The sequence below is a fragment of the Rana temporaria genome, chromosome 4 (assembly GCF_905171775.1).
Source record: "Rana temporaria chromosome 4, aRanTem1.1, whole genome shotgun sequence".
Classification (NCBI taxonomy): domain Eukaryota; kingdom Metazoa; phylum Chordata; class Amphibia; order Anura; family Ranidae; genus Rana; species Rana temporaria.
In genome coordinates this window covers 176,352,920-176,372,434 of record NC_053492.1, presented here as the reverse complement: position 1 = coordinate 176,372,434, position 19,515 = coordinate 176,352,920, and the positions used below count along the sequence as shown (strand labels likewise).

General features: G+C 44.1%; 1 protein-coding gene across 9 annotated transcripts in view; it reads left to right on the top strand.

Moving 5' to 3' along the window:
- TBL1XR1 (TBL1X receptor 1) overlaps positions 1-19,515 on the top strand; it is a 187,778-nt gene that overhangs the window by 113,635 nt on the left and 54,628 nt on the right. For 5 of the 9 annotated variants that reach the window (XM_040349392.1, XM_040349393.1, XM_040349397.1 and 2 more), the window contains one exon: positions 7,049-7,104. The exons of the other annotated variants lie outside the window; for them this stretch is intronic. The gene's annotated coding sequence lies outside the window, so the exon portion shown is untranslated. The remainder of the gene's footprint in view (positions 1-7,048; positions 7,105-19,515) is intronic. 9 annotated transcript variants of the gene reach the window in all.

The window sequence follows — 19,515 nt, the reverse complement described above, 5'->3', positions numbered from 1 at the left end:
CCACTGACTCGCTCCCAGCTTTCAAACATTACATACAAAGTTTATGGTCACTGTTTTGCTGTAGAGAGTAAAGCCGACCTTCAACCAAAACAAAGTGTCTTATTGCCTCCTCTTTCTTTCCTCACAGAATTGGATAGATATTATTTTCCATATTTCTTGCCTAAGCAAGAATGATGTTTGTTTCCTCCCACATCCCTTCTAGATTATCTGCAAGTGCATATGTGCACTTTGTGCCGAAGGGTTCCGTGTCATTGAGCCCTGTTGCACATCCATGCACTTGTTGGTCTCCCTCAGCATCTGCACACGTGTGAGAAATCTCCCAGTGCATGCACAAATGGGCTGAAAGGCTCTACCAGGAGGAGACCTTCACAACATCTGTGCATATTCCATAATGATGCTGGAAGGGGAGTATCCACAAAAGGGGTGACTGAAGTTTTTAGAATGTTTGTGTTTTACTGGATAGCATTAGTTTCTCATTAAAGGGATTGTAAAGGTTTATTTATTTTCTAAATAGGTTCCTTTAAGCTAGTACATTGTTGGTTTACTTACCTTTTCCTTCGACTTCCCTTCTAAAAAAAAAGTTCTTTGTCTGAATTTCTCACTTCCTGTTCCTCCTCAGTAAGCTGTTCAGTAAGCTGTTATAAATGACTTTCCACCGCTCGGATGATGGTGGAAAGCTTACTGAGGAGAAACAGGAAGTGAGAAATTCAGACAAAGAAAAAAAACATTTAGAAGGGAAATTGAAGGAAAAGGTAAGTGAACCAACAATGCACTAGCTTAAAGGAACCCATTTAGAAAAAAACAACAACCCTTTAAGTGCAGTATGTGTCCTCTTCTTCCCCTGAACACCAAGCCCTCCCCCACCCACCCTCTTTTTTATTAAGCTCCAATACAAACTTAAAAAAATATACAGTAGCTAACCCGTATTTAAAGTCCTTTTTTTTTTAGTACTTTTTGAAGTAAAATCTGCACCATTTGCAAATTTTAGGGGTACCAAACTTTATTTTTCCATATAGTCTGGAGCTGACTTACTTTAGGATGTTGTCCATTGAGCCTCCTGAACTTGACTCATGAGGTTTATAGAACTCATAGGAGGTATACACTCCAGTTTTTGTGGAGCAGCTTTTTTAAATACAATTCCATTGTGGTTTTTTTTTTTTCACTTATATATTTAAAATTCTTTGGTGCGAAAATTATTATTTTTTTCCATTTATAGAACTCATTATAGGCTTGTTTCTTTAATCTATAATCATTATTTTGCATAATGGCAATTTCTGCAGTGAGAGCTGAAATAAGGACCTGTTATGCCAATTAACACATACATTACAGCTCAATGAATCCTGCTTATGTGTTTCCCTTCATTGTTCCCCTGGTTGTTCAGTCTGTTGTATTTAAAGTAAATGTAAACCTTTATTACTCCTTTTTTGAATCGCACTCCAGCGCATGTGCAGAGCACACCACAAAATACAATGTGTACTGTGGTACAAATTGAGCAGGATTATTTTACTTGCAGTTCAGCTAGAGCAGAATCGCTTTTTCCTGCGTCGGTGCGTATTTAAAGAAAATGCGTTGATTAGTCAAAGTATGATAAAGTATGTTCGGGGGCATGCATTACTGCAATGCATCCCAATGTGCGTGGCCCCAACTGGATGACATCTAATTTGCTAATGTACTATACATCTCAAACAATTACTATTTATTTTTTCTTTTTGATCATACGGTTACCTTTTTTTATTTTATTTATTAAAAAATAAGACACCAGGAAAGTTGGCACAATTTTTAAATTGTGAAAGATAATGTTACGCTGAGTAAATTGATACCCAACATGTCACGCTTCAAAATTGCGTCCTCTCGTGGAATGTCGACCAACTTCTACCCTTTAAAATCCCCATATGCAAAGTTTAAAAAATTCTACAGGTTGCATGTTTTGAGTTAGAGGAGGTCTAGGGCTAGAATTATTTCTCTCGCTCTACCAATCGCGTCGATACCTCACATGTGTGGTTTGAACACCACTTTCATATGCGGGTGCTGCTCACGTATGTGTTCGCTTCTGTGGGCGAGCTCGGCGGGACGGTGCGCGTTCCTGGCTCCTAACTCTTCTCTTTTTTTTTTTTTTTTTTTTAGCTGGCTCCTAGATTCCAAGCAAATGTGTCAAGCCCTGCCCTAGCCTACATGCATGCATTTTCAACAGCGGTGACAGGTCATTGTACTAAAATGTTTTCCTAACGGTGACAATGGTGGAATAAGCCTTTTGAATGTCAGTACAGTTTTTGTACTGATAAGTGTCTAACATCTTTTGCTAGCAATTTTTTTTTTTCAATCTAGATTTCTCTGTATGCTTAAGGTGGTCTCTCAGCAGAGCTATAAGGATCAAGGTATCATCAGTAAAGGCTTTGGAGGCTGTATCCAGAACCCTTGGCTTGGTCCAGACAATGATGGTGCTTGCCTGGATTTCCTTAGCCCACTGATATCTGCATTGTGATGCTTTCCAGACCTGTGCATATTGTCAGACATGGAGTGTTTCTCAGCTCCAGAGCCATGGTGGCTCACTGGAGTGCTAGGCTGTGCAGAGGGCAGGAGCAGCTGGCTCGGGCTTAGCGGTGCGCTGAGCAGCTGAACCAGATCCCACCATTGGTCAGGATACCTCCAGAGTCTGGACCGGCTCTGAGACACCAACCGACAGTGGATTTTAGCCCACTGTTGACTGGATATGGGCCACAGGAGTACAGAACAAAGGTCACTCCTGTGACCCACAGTAGGGCCAAAAGAGCTTCCCTTTGTGGGCCCAGCAATACCCAGTCTTAAAGCACTCAATTCCTGTTGGAAATGCACCTGTGCTTAAGAATCCAAATCCTAAACGGTTGGAGGATCTTCCAAGACTTCATTCTTTCTGACAGACCCTGTTTGCAACCTACCTTGACCGTGATCTAGTTTATCAAACTTGTAGGAAAAAAAACCCTGCAAGAGAAAGGCATTATGAGCTAGTATGCATAGCATACTAGCTCATTATGAATGACTTAACTGAGATTGAATCGCTTCTCGGCTGAAGAGTCATACAGTTCTGGGCAGAATTCCACATTCCAGCTTAGTTTGTAGCTTCCATAGCAAGCATGTATAATTGTTAGGTGGACATGCTTGGCTGCAGTGCCTGGATCCAGGGTAACATTCTTTATATATTTATGTTCCTAGACCTGTTACAGGTGTGGAAAACCAGATGTGAAATCCTAGCCTTCAGGTTCAACAATCTGTGTTCAGACTGAGATCCTCTGGCAGAATAAGGGGAGGCTCTAGTTGCTCTGTGATGCATTCAGACTTTCTTCTCCTGAAACTCTTTCCTTGTCTGCTTCGCAGGTTTGGGATGGTTCTAGATTGGCACTCCAACCTGATCAGACTTCTGGCAGATGCCCAGTGGTTACTTTAAGTTTGTCCAGATCTTCTGTCACAAGTAACTTGCAATCCTGCTTCATGGTCATTAGCATTAAAGGGTGTGACTATGGTCTTGAGCAGGGGTGGGCAATCTCGGCCCTCCGGCTGTGGTGAAACTGCAAATGCCATCATGCCTCTGCCTGTAGGAGTCATGCCTGTGATTGTCAGGGTCTTGCAATGTCTCATGGGACTTGTAGTTTCAAAACAGCTGGAGGGCCGAGTTTGCCCTTGCCTGGTCTTGAGGAACAAAGGCATCTCTAAATACACTTCTAACTTTACCCCAGAAAATGTATCTGTGGAATGAGTTTTGGCCTTTCTGCAGTCAGATTTGGATCAACAGTTCCAATTAATGACCAAATATCAGCACTGATAATCTTGTTCTAAAGACTGCTAGCTTCCCATTTCTTGATTAATGTGCGACGCATAGGGTGTCTCATGTGGCTCACCCTGTGCACTCCCTGGTGATATGATATTGTGGAATCTAATGCCTCATACACACGATCAGTTTTTCCGACCGCAAAACCGGCTGAAATTTGTCTTGCATACACACGGTCACACCAATCTTGTCTAAAATGCCAAACATCAAAAATGTGGTGACGTACGACCAGCCGAGATCAATGAAGTTCGGTTCTTCTGCTTGATTCTGAGCATGCACGTTTTTTTTTCCGCGTCGTAATTGCATACAGACGACCGTGATTCGCGATAGGAATTTTTCCTGTCACAAAAATTGAGATCCTGCTCTCAATCTTTTCTTGGCAGCAAAACGGACAGAAAAAGTGTGGAGCATACACACAGTTGTGAGATTTTTGTCAGGAATTCCATCACACTGATCGTGTGTACAAGGCATAAGTTTAGTTTTTTGCACTTTAACTTGCAAGGTTTTTTATTTTCTTCTTACCATCAACTCTGCACTGTAAGTGTCTGAAATGGCATTCTTATTTTGTAAAGTATTCTTTCTGGAGTCTTCAAGTGCTTGGAAGTGAGCAAGCTCAGGGAGTTGGGAGAACCCTATGTAGAGTATAGGGGTGGGCCTGTGCAACTAGGCTGTAACCAAGTCTGAGTGAGCTTGAAGAGCCCCGGGTCTGAGATCATTGATGGCAGTGGTACTGCTTACAAGAGAGCCAGGTGGCTTGGTGTTCTTCTTTCTTTTCTCTTTTTCTTTCAAACAAAAGTGGGCAGCCAAGCCTTTACACAGTTCGGACTGGCATGGACTTCACTTAAATGCTGGGCTAACCAGCTCCTATGTAACAATGTATATCCAGCTTCAGGGGTTTCCTGGACTGGGCAAAGGGTTCTAGAGGATAAGGGATACCTTTTTGGTCTGTACTTTTATCTACATAATACTTATTCCTGCAGCCAAGTTGTGTTGTCTTATTGTGAACTGTCCCGTGATTGGAGGCTTTACCATAATCCCACTTTTTCCTGCTGAAACCCTCTGTGCTCTCTGGATTTCTTTAACACATTTGTCCGCTTCAGAGGCTGCAAGCTGATTATTGAACTTACAAAAAAATTCTAGGAATAAGGAGGGCCCATTCTCACTAGAATGCAGTGCAGGATACAAGCGTTCTGTATGTAATTTCCGTACCTTGTGTTCTGTAGTGCGTGTCAGTGTAATGCTAATGACATGCCAAATGCAGTGTGGTTTGTCTTCATCAGATAACATAAGTACCATGGAATCTGGTTGCAGTGCATTTGTTAAAGCAGCGCTTGCTCTACTTTTTTGGTTTTGTGCAGTACAAATGAATGGACTGAAAACATACTGCACTCAAATCTCATAGGAACACAAGCACGTTTGTGTGTTTTTTTTATTTTTTTTATTTTTTTTATTGCTTTAAGTGAAAGAATGCATTTTGTTTTAGCTGCTTGGTAATAACTTTTTAGTTCCAATTTTACACCAAAGATGGCCTGTATATTATATACCCGCTGAGCCGGCGGATGACAGGTCCGTCTCCACTCAGTGTGCAGAGAGGGACCTGTCAGAGCCTCGCTCTCCTTTATGGGGGATCGGATGAAAACAGACCGCCTGTCCATTTTCATCCGATCCGCCAGACAAATGGAAAATAGGGACTCCATCCGTCTGAATTCAGCAGGCGGATCAGATGTCAGCGGACATGTCGCCACTGACATCCGTCTTTCCATAGAACTGCATGGAGTGTCCGTTCAGGCCCGCCTAAAATAAACGTCCCACATGTGTGAAAGGGGCCATAGGCTTCAGGAGATGCATAAGCAAAGGCATATAGGCAGCGCTTTTTAGTAGGGCTGTGCAAATTTAACTTTTAATTAATCAATTAATCTTTAATTTTTTTGATGGATCAAAATTCTTTTGATTGGTACTCACCTCTGCGCCGGCTTCTGGGACTTCAGGGAGTTCCGTCGGAGATCCTGTAACGTCACGGACACCGGCGGGGCTTGCCGTGTCCATCTGAAGGGCTCCTTTGCTGTGCCTTCATATCTGCATGCCGGCGGGACCTATCTACCACACGCAAGGGCTTAAAAACGTTGAAAGACTCATTGGTAAGCTACATGCTGTTTTTATAACATTATTTTAGCGTCCAGTGTGCATGGAGCCTAAACATCTTTTTCACACATTTAGATTGTACTGTAGTTGTGTTCCTGTCTGTTCTTGTTAACCACTTAAGACCCGGACCATTATGCAGGTAAAGGACCTGGCCAGTTTTTGCGATTCGGCACTGCGTCGCTTTAACTGACAATTGCGCGGTCGTGCAATGTGTGGCTTCCAAACAAAATTGGCGTCCTTTTCCCACAAATAGAGCTCTATTTTGGTGGTATTTGATCACCTCTGTGGTTTTTATTTTTTACGCTATAAACAAAAATAGAGCGACAAAAAAAAAAAAAATTAACTTTTTGCTATAATACCCCCCCCCCCCCCGTCAATGACATTGCCACTGTGAAGAATGGGGAAGGTGTGTTTACACACACACCTCTCCCCGTTCTTCAGCTCCTGTGACCAATCGCGGGACACTGGCGGCGATCGGGTCACGGAGCTTCGGACCAGGTCGGGGGCGCCCCATCAGTCGTCCCAGAACCCTTACCCTCCTGCCCCAGTAACAAAAACCCTCTTAAAACAAAGACTGCCATTGTATACCGTATATACTCTCGTATAAGCCAACCCGAATATAAGCTGAGGTACCTAATTTTACCACAAAAAAATGGGAAAACGCATTGACTTGAGTATAAGCCTAGGGTGAGAAAAGCAACAGCTACTCTAAGTGGGAAAAGAGGGTCAACAATTCCCATCTGCAGCCTCACTGTGCCCATCTGCAGCTGTCTGGCAGCAGGGCGAACAATATGGTTGGGATTCTTTTACAGCCTGGAATGGCTCTTCAGCTTGTCAGCCGATTGTCATTGTGGCCAAAAACAAGCTTTAGCCATACTTCTTTTTAAAGCATATCTAAACCTAAAATTAATACAGTAGATTGCAGCTCATCAGTCCTTGGTATGAGATATAAATTTTATCTATGAAAAACAGTGGCTATGTTCGTGCCTCATCTCCATTACACAGGAAAGTATAGGGAAAACAAAATGGTGTTCAGTGCAAAGGAAGTTACAAGGACACATGTCTCTGACAAGTTAAATATGTGTGTTTTTTCTGTTCTTGCAGAAAATGTGCTTGGCTTGAAAAAATACAACTAATGCTGCCACTGCATCTGAGTACTGGTAAGCTGCATTATATTAAACATTTTGTGTGCGGTTTTGTGGCCTAAACCAATAATCAATAATTTTTGGACACAAAAGGGTTGATTTACTAATACTGCTAGTGCAAAATCTTTTGCAACTGTGCATTTTTTTTTTAAATCAAAAATAAAAATGTCTGTAAACAAAATGCGGCTAAACACGCGTTACCATGCTTGCACGCATTTACAAGCTGTTATAGGCGTTTAACGTTTCAAATGTCTCTGAACATCTGTCCTGAATGCTTCTTTTTTTTTTTTTTTTAACTTCGAAACTCAACTGCCTGGAAATGTCTAGAAACGATCCTATGTACAGTGGGGCAAAAAAAGTATTTAGTCAGCCACCAACTGTGCAAGTTCTCCCACTTAACAAGATGAGAGAGGCCTGTAATTGTCACCATAGATATACCTCAACTATGAGAGACAAAATGTGGAAACCAATCCAGACAGACAATCACATTGTCTGATTTGGAAAGAATTTATTTGCAAATTATGGTGGAAAATTAAGTATTTGGTTGCCTACAAACAAGCAAGATTTCTGTCTCCCACAGACCTGTATCTTCTTTTAAGAGGCTCCTCTGTCCTCCACCCATTACCTGTATTAATCCCACCTGTTTGAACTTATCAGTATAAAAGACACCTGTCCACAACCTCAAACGGTCACACTCAAAACTCCACTATGGTGAAGACCAAAGAGTTGTCGAAGGACACCAGAAACAAAATTGTAGACCTGCACCAGGCTGGGAAGACTGAATCTGCAATAGGCAAGCAGCTTGGTGTGAAGAAATCAACCGTGGGAGCAATAATTAGAAAATAGAAGACATACAAGACCACTGATAATCTCCCTCGATCCGGGACTCAATGTAAGATCTCACCCCGTGGGGTCAAAATGATCACAAGAACGGTGAGCAAAAATCCCAAAACCACACGGGGGGACCTAGTGAATGACCTGCAGAGAGCTGGGACCAACGTAACAAAGGCTACCATCAGTAACACATTATGCTGCCAGGGACTCAGATCCTGCAGTGCCAGACGTGTCCCCCTACTTAAAGGAGTTGTAAATAAAAACACTTTTTTGTGGAAATTACTGTGTACAGGGTATAGAGACATAATAGTTAACTAATTCCTTTTAAAAATAGATAAAAATCAATCGTATAATGTACCTGTAGTTTCTAGTTTCGTTTTTGCATGTTGTTGCCTGCCTCTGTGCTGTAGAGCCACAGAGCCAGTACAGGGCAGTGATGGTTTGGAAAACGAAACTGATTGGTGCTGAGGGGTTTTAGACACAGTAATCACACCTCCTTGATTAGTGACCAGAGAGAAAGCTCCCAGTACTGTGGTTATCAGGAAACGGACAACCAGGAAATGTGGAGATCAGAGAAGAATTACAGCAACTTGAAAGCAAAAACGAACAATGAGGACATGAAAACAGCACTGCATTAAGGTAAAGGAAGCTATTAAGATAAAAAAAAATTCCTTTACAAACCCTTTAAGCCAGTACATGTCCGGGCTTGTCTGAGGTTTGCTACAGAGCATTTGGATGATCCAGAAGAGGATTGGGAGAATGTCATATGGTCAGATGAAACCAAAGTAGAACTGTTTGGTAGAAACGCAACTCGTCGTGTTTGGAGGAGAGCGAATGCTGAGTTGCAACCAAAGAACACCATACCTACTGTGAAGCATGGGGGTGGCAACATCATGCTTTGGGGCTGTTTCTCTGCAAAGGGAACAGGACGACTGATCCATGTACATGAAAGAGTGAATGGGGCCATGTATCGTGAGATTTTCAGTGCAAACCTCCTCCCATCAGCAAGGGCATTGAAGATGAAACGTGGCTGGGTCTTTCAGCATGACAATGATCCCAAACACACCGCCCGGGCAACGAAGAAGTGGCTTCGTAAGAAGAATTTCAAGGTGCTGGAGTGGCCTAACCAGTCTCCAGATCTCATCCCCATAGAAAACCTTTGGAGGGGGTTGAAAGTCCGTGTTGCCCAGAGACAGCCCCAAAACATCACTGCTCTAGAGGAGATCTGCATGGAGGAATGGGCCAACATACCAGAAACAGTGTGTGACAACCTTGTGAAGACTTACAGAAAACGTTTGACCTCTGTCATCGCCAACAAAGGATATATAACAAAGTATTGAGATGAACTTTTGATATTGACCAAAAACTTATTTTCCACCATAATTTGTAAATAAATTCTTTCCAAATCGGACAATGTGATTGGATTTGTTTCCACATTTTGTCTCTCATAGTCGAGGTATACCTATGATGACAATTACAGGCCTCTCATCTTTTTAAGTGGGAGAACTTGCACAGTTGGTGGCTGCCTAAATACTTTTTTGTACTGATAAAATAACATAGAGGCGAGTTCAGGGGTAGCTGAAAAAAAGCAACTGCTCCTAGGCTTAATGTACACTGCTGCTGGTAAATGGACATTTTAGGAGCAGTTGGGCATTTTTTTTTTTTTTTTCCCAGCTGTCCCTGAACTCTCCTCTGTTATCTTATCCGTACATGTACACAGGGTCGTTTACAGTTGTTTCTAGGCAGTTAAGTTTAGAGGCTTTTTTTGGAAAGCAAAAAAAATGAGTTCAGGACAGATGTTCAGAGGCGTTTGAAACGCTAAATGCCAGTAATGATGGCAATACACTATATACGAAAAATCGGCCAAACCCATTTTCGAAAAAACGAACATTCGGCTGTGAGCGCAAACGATAGTGCCATCATATAATGACCGATAAATAGTTCAGTGGACATAAATTAATACTTTTATAAAAAAAAAAAAAAAAAAACTTTTTCATTTTAAAAACACCCCAACGATTATTAATTTTGTGCCCATTAACTGTCCAAAAAACGAACAAACTGACTAAATTAGCAAACTTTGGCCGTTTTCGTATAGTGTATGGCCAGCATAAACGCGGTAACTCTCTCGTTTAGTCTACAGGCGTTTTTTTTTTAAATGGTCAAAAATGTAAAAGACGTAAACGCAGCGAAAACTGATGTTTTTAAATGTCGGTTACTATCTGTCAAGTTAAATCGTTCAGGAGAGGTTGTAAAAATGTCCCATGTACATTTTAAGCCTTAGAAAATCATGAGCCCACAAAATTAAATGGAAGTTGACTCCGAACAAAAATTTAGAGAATGTTTTGTGTAGCAATTATTTTATTTTAATATAGCTTCAATTATAGCACAACTAGCACTCTGGTTCCGGATTTCTCTGTCAAATTCTGTAGAATGAGTTGCAAATTAATCCGGGATAGAACAGTATGAAAGTAGAATGCATAAGTTGAAGCTTGCCCTGTTTCCATAGCAACTGCTGCAGTACTTGGAGATGACCTTTTGGATTCTTCCTTTCTTTTCACATTTAAGCATATTATTTAAATCTAGTTGGTAGACAAAATTGAATAGCGATAATTTTAAATGATGACTTGCGTGCATTGAGGAAACAATCTTGACAGTTTGATATTTGTTTTAAAATAAGGCTGTTTATGCAAGAGCCCAGAATAGAATTTACAGTCAATGTTAAAAGAGAAGCATTTTTTTTTTTGATTGGCCAATCATACTTGGGTGGATGCAGCATCGGTGCCCCGCCGCCTCTTCACTGAGAACCGAGCCACCAAACAGCGCTGATGGCTCGGTTCTCTCACCTCCCCGAGCAGAGAGCTGCTGCCTGTCAATCGGCAGCTCTGCTTCTCTATGCCCACTGGAGTGCTGAGCTGTGGAGGGATGGGGAGCGGCTCGGCTCATTGAGAGACTGAAACTCCTATCAGTCCAGGCACCTGGCGGATTCAGACTTTGGGATGACGTGGTGCCTGGACTGATCTTGATGATGTCGGCAAAAAGCAGCCTTCAGACCGCTCTCTCCGGAAAACGGGTGACAGGAGTGCAAAACAAATTGCACTTCTGTGACCCGGAGGAGATGCCCAGCCATACGAGCGCAGGCTGGACTTCTCATTTTGTAAAGCTTATTAATCTAGAATCAAGACTTTGTACGACCAAACATATTTTGTTCTTAAAGCGGATGTGCCACGGGAAAATAATATTAAAAGCCAGCAGCTACAAATACTGCAGCTGCTGACTTTTAATATTAGGACACTTACCTGTCCTGGAGTCCAGCGCCGATTGCAGCAGAGCACGAGCGATCGCTCGTCTCTCTGCTGCTCCCCCCGCCATCCACGCTAAGGGAACCAGGAAGTGAAGCGCTGCGGCTTCACTGCCCGGTTCCCTACGGCGCATGCGCGAGTCGTGCCAGCCGATTGGCTCCCGCTGTGTGCTGGGAGCCAAGTGTTCCCAGCACACAACGGGGGGGAGACGGGATGTGACGGAATGCCCGTCTTTTGCCCGTCTTGAATGCCGGGCCAGAAGTGGGTGCAAATACCTGTCTTTAGACAGGTATCTGCACCCCCCTCCCCCCTGAAAGGTGTCAAATGTGACACCGGAGGGGGGGAGGGTTCCGATCAGCGGGACTCCACTTTAGGGTGGAGAACCGCTTTAACCACTTCCCGCCCAGCCTATGGCCGATTTACGTCCGGGAAGTGGTTTTGAAATCCTGACTGGACGTCCATGGACGTCCTGCAGGATTTCATGCCGCGTGCGCCGATCGGTGATGCAGGGTGTCAGTCTGACACCCTGCATCTCCGATCTCGGTAAAGAGCCTCCGGCGGAGACTCTTTACCACGTGATCAGCCGTGTCCTACCACGTGATCAGCCGTGTCCAACCACGGCTGATCACGATGTAAACAGGAAGAGCCGTTGATGGCTCTTCCTCACTCGCGTCTGACAGACGTGAGTAGAGGAGAGCCGATCGGCGGCTCTCCTGACAGCGGGGGTTCGCGCTGATTATCAGTGCAGCCCCCCCTCGGATCGCCACACTGGACCACCAGGGAAGCCCATCCTGGACCACCAGGGAAGGGCAAATAAAAAAAAAAGTATTGGGAAAAAAAAAAAGCTTAAAAAAAAAAAAAAGATGCCAATCAGTGCCCACACACAAATGGGCACTGACTGGCAACATGGGTAGATCAGTGCCACCCCAGTGTCCATCAGTGCCACCCCACAGTGCCCATCCATGCCCAGTGCCCACCTATCAGTATCCATCAGTGCCGCCTATGTGTGCCCATCAGTGCCGCCTATGTGTGCCCATCAGTGCCACATACCAGCGCCGCCAATCAGTGCCACCTCATCTGTGCCCGTCAGTTCTACCTCATCGGTGCCCATCAGTGCCGCCATATCAGTGCCCGTAATTGAAAGAGAAAACATATTTTTTTCTGTTAATTTTTTTGTAAATAAGTAAAAACGTAATTTTTTTTTTCAAAATTTTCAGTCTTTTTTTAGTTGTTGCGCAAAAAAAAAAAAATTGCAGAGGTGATCAAATACCACCAAAAGAAAGCTCTATTTGTGGGGAAAAAAAAGGCGCCAATTTTGTTTGGGAGCCACGTCGCACGACCGCGCAATTGCCATTCAAAGTGCGACAGTGCTGAAAGCTGAAAATTGGCTTGGGCGGCAAGGTGCGTAAGTGCCTGGTATGGAAGTGGTTAAACAATAAAGGGTTAGAACCTTCTGTCAGGTTCCCCTCACCACATTTCCTTTAAATTCCTAATCATTTTGTAATCGAATGTTATTAAAAATTACCATTCCTTCTCAATCTGCAGCCAATGTAATTTTCTGAGAATACATTGCAATATGGCTACCCAGAGTTTTCTGTAAACAGAGCGTGTACTGACCACTCCCCAGAAACATAATTTCCTGCTTGTGTGATTGGCTCGCCAATTTCCCCAGAAGTCTGCCCAATATGCAAGTCAGATTTCAGGCACCCACTGCAACAAAAATGCAATTTTTGGGCTAACTTTACTGTTTTTTTTTTTAAAGCATGAAACAGTTGTTGCACAAATACCATGCAAGATAAACAAGTTGCAATGACCGCCATTGTATTCTCCAGGGTCGCTGCTAAAAAAAAACAGTGTTTGGGGGTTCTATTCAATTTTCTAGCAAATAAAATGATTTTTACATGTAGGAGCGAAGTGTCAGAATTGGCCTGGGCGCCAAGTGGTAACAGGACACAGGCAGAATATTTTATATGCCATGGGTTTTTGAAGAGCATGCCCCGGGTGCTTCTCCTTTAACCTCACCCCACTTAGTGAGTCCTCATTTGTGTGCTCGTATTCAAAGGTGATGGGTCTTTTCTTCCTTAGGCAGACCATAGACAGAGCAAATTTCTGTCTTCTGTCTTTCAACCAAGGGTTGCAGGAAAGACATTTTCTTAATTTCTCCATAAAAACAGTGTTGGCAAGGGAATCCCTCATACTGCGCCATTGTATTCTAATGGCGAGGGAAGCTGTCTCCTCCGGGAGAAGACAGTGACTATTGCTAGCAACTATAGCAGCCGATAGCGATAATCACATGCAAATTCCAGCAGGCTGGTTGTACCCAAGTTGATCGATCAACTTGGTACATTCAACCTGCCTATTCATGGTTCGAATCTTGGCCGGTTTCTGCTGGGCATCTATGGCTGGTGTTCCGTCAGATTAGGCGACCCGTCAGAATGTGTAATGTTTAGACGCTGCCATCTTGGTAAACCCCGCACCCGTCCACAGTAAGGATACAGTGAGAAGGGGGCAAATGGACATATTACACCCACCTGAGTTTAGCATTTTACACTTATTTATAACAGTAAACTGAGGTTATATAGTGAAATACAGTACTTGGAACTCTGTGTGAATGTTTAACCACTTCCATACAGGGCATTTTCACCCCCTTCCTGCCCAGACCAATTTTTATTTTCAGCGCTGTTGCACTTTGACAATTGCGCGGTCATGCAACACTGTACCCAAATTAAAACGTTGTCCCCCCCCCCCCCCCCCCCCACACACACACAAATGGAGCTTTCGTTTGGTGGTATTTGATCATCTCTGCGTTTTTTTTTTTTTTTTTTTTTTTTAGAAAATTATTTTTATTCAATTTTTGCAACACAGATACAATACTAGGCCGCAACATGCGACCGACAATTACCGGTCAGAACACAGAAACCGGCTGGGAAAAAAAAAAAAAAAAAAAAAAAAGGGGGGGGGGGGGACAGCACTGGTACACATTAAATGTTTACAAACCTAATCAAAATCAATTAAATCCGATTAAATCAAATCATAAGTATATCGTAACGCGTGACCCCCCCCCCCCCCCCCCCATGACAAGTACAACCCTTTGCGCAATCTTGATCTCTATGCTGATAGAGTATAACATGCAAATCTCTGCCCAGGAAAGAAAAGAGATGGGATACATTCCCTTACAGAATACACCGTTGCTCCAAAATAAATAGGTCCACACTCCACCCCCCCCAGACACCATCACACATACACTCCATGACTGTACTGAACCCGGCCTAATCCGACACTGTATCCACCGAGGCCAACCAACCTCCCCACACCTTATCAAATTTTGTCAGGGCCCCCCTGCTCAGGTAAGTAGCCCTGTAAAATGGAATGACCTTGTTTACCAGTACCTTCCAGGACTCCACCGTTGGGGCCGAGGAGCTCTTCCAAGAAAGGATGATCCGCTTTTTAGCATAAAAAAAAAGAAGAATAAGTAGTGTCCTAATCGCCCTGGTCGTAGCCAGGGGCTCCACCAGATGCAGTAGACACACCTCCACAGTGATGGGAATTGAAATAGAAGTGACCGACCGTATACAGTCCACCACACCTTGCCAGTATGGTTGGACCCGGGGACAGTCCCAGAAGACATGCATAAAGTCTGCGGAGGGCATGGAACACCGCCAGCATACTGATCTCTGATTTCCAAATATTTTAGCTAGTCTAGCAGGGGTCAGGTAAATCCTGTGCAAAAATTTGTAATGAATTAGTCTATCCCTGGTAGAAACCAGGGCCTGAAAAGCTGCCCCCCAAACATCATCCCAGTCATCTCTGTCCAGTCCCGAAGTCACTGTCTCCCAGGCCCGTCTACATGGCGCTAGCAGTTTAGTAGTTTCCGGAAAAAGGTCCCTATATAGAACAGAAACCGCTTTGGACAGCGATTCACCACGAGCCAATAATTCCAAATCACTAAGTTTAAGGACAAGGGGACCCCCTCTGAATTGGGCCTGAAATGTATGTCTTAGTTGCAGGTACCTGAAGAAATGTGTGTTTGGTAGACCATAACAAGTTTTTAGGTCGTCAAACGGCATAAGAGTGCCATTGACCACTATATGGCGCAGGAGCTTGACTCCAAAGGCAGTCCACACCACTGGGTCTGGATAATCAAGAAAGTGTGACAGCTTGGGATTCCTCCACAAGGGGGTCTCAGGAGAGAAAGTGACACTATCCTGGGGTCTCATCTCCTGGGCCACAGCCCAAGCTCTGAGTACCGACCGCATAGAGGACGTCAATAGATCAGAAGCGAAAGCGCCTCATAGGAGCCCACACAAGCAGCCTCCAAAGAGACCGCAGCGTCGTCCGGAGCGGTGATCAACCAACGGTTAGCCACCGCCAGCTGGCCGGCTAAAAAGTATTTGTGGAAATTGGGTACCGCCAATCCTCCCTCCCCCCATGGTTGTTGAAGAATAGCCAGTTTGAGGCGAGGGAGCTTCCCTTGCCACAGGAAGGAGGAGATCATACTGTCTATGGACCTGAAAATTGACCTTGGTATCCACACCGGAGAGTTCCTGAGAGTGTAAAGCAGGAGGGGAAGAATCTTCATTTTAATCAGACTAACTTTCCCAATGAGGGACAGGGGAAGATTTTTCCAGGAGTGGAGTTTTTTAGATACAGTAGCCAGCAGTGGAGACACATTTAGGCTAATGAAATCCGTCACAGAATTTGTGATATGTAGCCCCAGGTATCTAATCTGAGTCACCCACTGTAAGGGATTGGAAGGGTCAACCCGCCCGGGCATCCCATGGGAGCGTAGCGGAAGGATCTTTGACTTAGTCCAATTGACCTTGAGACCGGAGACCTCAGTGAACCTACCCATCAATGCGAGTGCAGCATGTAGAGAAGGGCCCGTATCCCCAAGAAATAGAACCAGGTCATCAGCATAGAGGGCCACAGTCTCAGTCAGGGTGCCCACCCTAATCCCCTGGATCTGCGACGAAGAGCGCAATGCAATCGCCAGGGGTTCCATAACCAGAGAAAACAAACCCGGGGACAAGGGGCATCCCTGCCTGGTGCCCCTGGATACTGGAAAAGTGTCAGACACCCCACCGTTCAGGCGGATTGCCGCTACTGGGCGGTCGTAGAGCATTTTTATCCATTGGAGGAACACAGGGCCGAAACCCATGCGTTCTAGCACCTGGACCATGTATCCCCAATCAATGGAGTCAAACGCCTTTTCCAGGTCAAAAAACACCAGGGCCCCCCCCATGAGACAGCTCACCATCAATTTGCATATGCGCGTACACCCTGCGGATATTAATGTCGGTAGCTTTTTTGGGCATAAACCCCGTCTGGTCAGGTGATATCAAGTGGTCCAGGCATTGCATTAATCGATTGGCCACCATTTTGGTTAGGATTTTAAGATCCATGTTCAACAGTGCAATGGGCCTGTAAGAGGAACAGTGCAGTGGGTCCTTTTCTGGCTTGGGGAGCAGAACCACATGTGCCTCATACCACGTAGGGGGCAAGCTCCCAATCTCAAGACATTCTGTATACAGGTTTAAAAGCTTGTGGGACAGCACTTCTGAATAGGTCTTATACCATTCAGCCGGAAACCCGTCAGGTCCCGGCGCTGCGTTTTTTTTTTTTTTGCGCTATAAACAAAAGAAGCGCAACAATTTTGAAAAAACACCATATTTTTTACTTTTTGATTTAATAAATATCCACATTTAAAAAAAAAATTCCTCAGTTTAGACGGATACGTATTCTGCATTTATTTATTTATTATTTTATTTTTTTACTAGTAATGGCGGCGATCTGCATTTTTTTTTTTTTTTTATTGTGACGTGACATTGCAGCAGACATATCGGACACTTTTGACACGTTTTTGGGACCATTCACATTTATACAGGGATTAGTGCAATAAAACTGCAATGATTACTGTGTAAATGTGACTGACAGGGAAGGGGTTAACACTAGGGGGTGCTGATGTGGTTAATATGTTCCCTGTGAGTGATTTCTAACTGTAGGGGGAGGGGACTCACAAGGGGAGGAGACCGATCTGTGTTCCTCCTGTTCTGGGAACACACATAGGTCTCCTCACCTCTAACATGAGGTGGATCTGTGTGTTTACACACACAGATCCACACTCCTGCCGTGTTTGCCTGAAATCGCGGGTGCCCGGCGAACATCGGGTCGCAAGCTTTGACGCGCACGTCCCCTAGCGGCCAAATTAGTGAGATCGGCAGGCTTGCCGCTGCTTATAAAATTCAACAGCAATACAGTCAGACGGAGTTCTAAGTACTGTATTTCATAAAAAAAAAAGTTTATTGCTAAAAAATACGTGTAAAATTCAAAACTATGGTGGGTGTAACGAGATGTCTGCTTGCCCCTACCCACTCTATCCTTACTGTGGGCGAGAGAGCGGTATAGCAAGATGGCAGTGACAGAACGTCACTTTTGTTACACATTGATGGGTCGCCTAATCTGACGGAACACCAGCCTTTGCTTCTTTTGATTTTTAAATTGAGCATTTCCTGTCTTCTAGTGCCAGTATACACGCAGTGTGTCTAGATCAGTGAATCCTTGGTCTCTCTCTCTCTGCCCCCAGACCCTGTGGGGATGGCCTGTAGTGTTGCTTTGGGTACTAGATTCTGTATAAGCGCTTGTTCCAATTTGGTGTTCGCCACAGGGTGTCTGACAGGTCTATGGTTGTGGTCCATATCCTTGGAACACGGTCCCTAAAGACCCCTTTGGGGTTGTTTCCAATGTGACAGGCAAAGCTTGGACATTATTTATAATCAAGCTTTGTGGACAGGAAAGACACCCTGTATCTGAGCTCTACTGTACAAAAATGGAGCTTTAATTAGAATGTTTTCTCCTCACAGTGCAGACTTTTCAAATTCAACCACTCCAAGCTCATTCGGTGGATGACTAGGTGTTGCATCACACTACTGATTGCATGCTTTAAAGCGGTGTTCCGTCTGCAGCAGCTGACTTTTAAAATAAGAACACTTGCCTGTCCAGGGCGCTTGCTATGTCTTCACCCAAAGCCGACCCATCCCTCGGCTCCAGGTGGAGGCACCAGCATCTTAAGTGAATCTCTACCGTGACCCAAGCTGCGGTGTGTCCGAGCGACACATCACCGATCGCCAGAGCAGCATTTTGTGAAAGACGTCATCTGACGTCCAGTCACAAAGGTTTTAAGCTTTGCGAAATGGGGTCGAGTGTTTTAATCGGTATGATGGGAATTCGATGAGATATTTGGGTCCTGTCTACACACTATAAGAAAATCAGGCGAATGATCGATTTTTCTTGTCGTTTCACAGTTGAAACCAAGAAAGGAAATGTACATTCCCATACGACAGGCTTTTTTTGTTTTTCTGATGTGCAGTCTTTCGTTTTTTTCTGATTTTTCTTGTACAAAAATGGTACATATTAAACGAAAATCGTTTGTTCTTTTCCTGTACAAGAATAAGTTTCTCCCTAGGGAATTTTTTGGTCAGAAAATCGTACGATCGTTCCTCAGACAAAAATGTTCGTCCAGTATTCTTAGTGTGTGTATGAGCCTCAACTTAGTCCAGCTTCACACTGATACAGTGTGGAATTCGCCACAAATTCTGTGCAGTTTACGCACCGTATCAAAATCGAACCCTGTTCATGCGAACTGCTGCCTGTGTGTGTGTGTGTGTGTGTACGACACCCCAAAATCTGTTCCCAAAACGCAGTGCAATTTGCAGAATCGGATCGCATGGGGGATCAGAATCTGGTGTGGCAAAAAAGGGTCCTGCATGATTTTGTTGCGAATGCGGTGCGATTTTTAGCCATACAGAATTATGGGTAGCTTGCACTTCTGCAGAATCACATGTGTTTTGAACAGGAATGCAGTGCAATTCCTGTTCAAATCTCATGCAGCTTCTGCACCACATCCAGTGTGAATTGGTACTTAAACGTTTGTTAACCCAAAAATGGATCCTGCTCCTTTAAAGCATTTTATGACAGTGCCTGTCCTTTGTAGCACCTAAAAAAATAACCTGGCTGATCCTGCCAGTTTCTGCCCTCTCCTTTTGTAAACTGACCACGGTTTATCAGGGCTGTTGAGCCCTGACACCGTGGTTAGGTCAGGTTACATCTGCAGCTCTGCTTTCTGTCTCCTCTCTGCCCCTGTGTCGTTTTCCTCCCTCCCCACCTGTCAGCTCTTGACAGTACCCACTCCCTGCACTCCTGCTGCTCAAATAACTAATGTGTATGCACCATCCGCGCTGTCTCCTTATGCAGTTTTCACCTCTGTGTGTGATTTATAAAAATAAATGCTGTAAAT